The sequence below is a fragment of the Antrostomus carolinensis genome, unplaced genomic scaffold (genome assembly GCF_000700745.2).
Source record: "Antrostomus carolinensis isolate BGI_N321 unplaced genomic scaffold, ASM70074v2 scaffold32013, whole genome shotgun sequence".
NCBI classification, from domain to species: domain Eukaryota; kingdom Metazoa; phylum Chordata; class Aves; order Caprimulgiformes; family Caprimulgidae; genus Antrostomus; species Antrostomus carolinensis.
The window spans coordinates 1,826-2,708 of record NW_010307764.1 but is presented as its reverse complement, the minus strand read 5'-3'; positions in this window follow the sequence as shown (position 1 = coordinate 2,708).

The following is an 883-nucleotide window of genomic DNA, read 5'->3' as shown; positions in this document are numbered from 1 at the left end:
GGAGGAGCCACATGGGCCTGGCAATGCCCATCACAGCCCCTTGCCACAGTGCGGCCAGTGCAGAGTGGCAATCGGGACTTAGGGACCATCTGCTGAGATGCTGGGGAACTGGAGGAGCTGATTTTGTCTCATTGTCCCAGCGGTGCCCAGCCATATCCCTTCATGTTTTGGCCAGGAGCACTCTCCTCAGCATGTCAGTGCCTGGGACGTGCTGGGGCAAAGCCATGGAGGGGATGGGGGAACTCCCCGCTGCAGAATGCCACTGGGCTCCAAGGAGACAGTCCTGTCCTGAGAGACAGGGGATGCAGCAGACAGGGCAAGGAGGGTTCAACCCCCTTGGGAGTCACCTCTGGGGGATCCTTGCTTGGGACGCTGGGGCTCAGGGCCCTCCCTGCACCCCAGGGGAGCTGGGGAAGGAGGTACAACATGTGGCTGCAGACTGGGAGCTTCCTCTGCACTTCCAGGGGGACATCGCTCCCCTGAGACTGTGCTCGTTGCTCCACTGAGACCATGCATGGTGGGGACCGAATGTCCCTGTGTGTGTCAGGGCAGTGGTGTTGGGGTGAATGACTACAGCGAGCCCAGCATGGTGCCCTCAGCAGCCCGGGCTGCTCTGGGGCTGCCTGTCCGAGCTTGGTGCAAGCAGCGGGCTGGGGAGCCAGCGCAGGGCCAGGGGGTGGCTGCACCCAAGGACCCTGCACTAATGGATTTGGAGTTTCCAAGGTCAGGCTCCCACCACCAGCAAGAAAAACATTCCCAGGGAAGGGCCATGGGAAAGGGCCCCCCCCGTGTCGCTCCCAGCCCCAGCTGCTGCCTCACGGCCCAGCCTGGCATCGCGGGGCTGCTTGCGCGAGGAGGTGGCTGCGTCCCTCTGAGGAGAGGG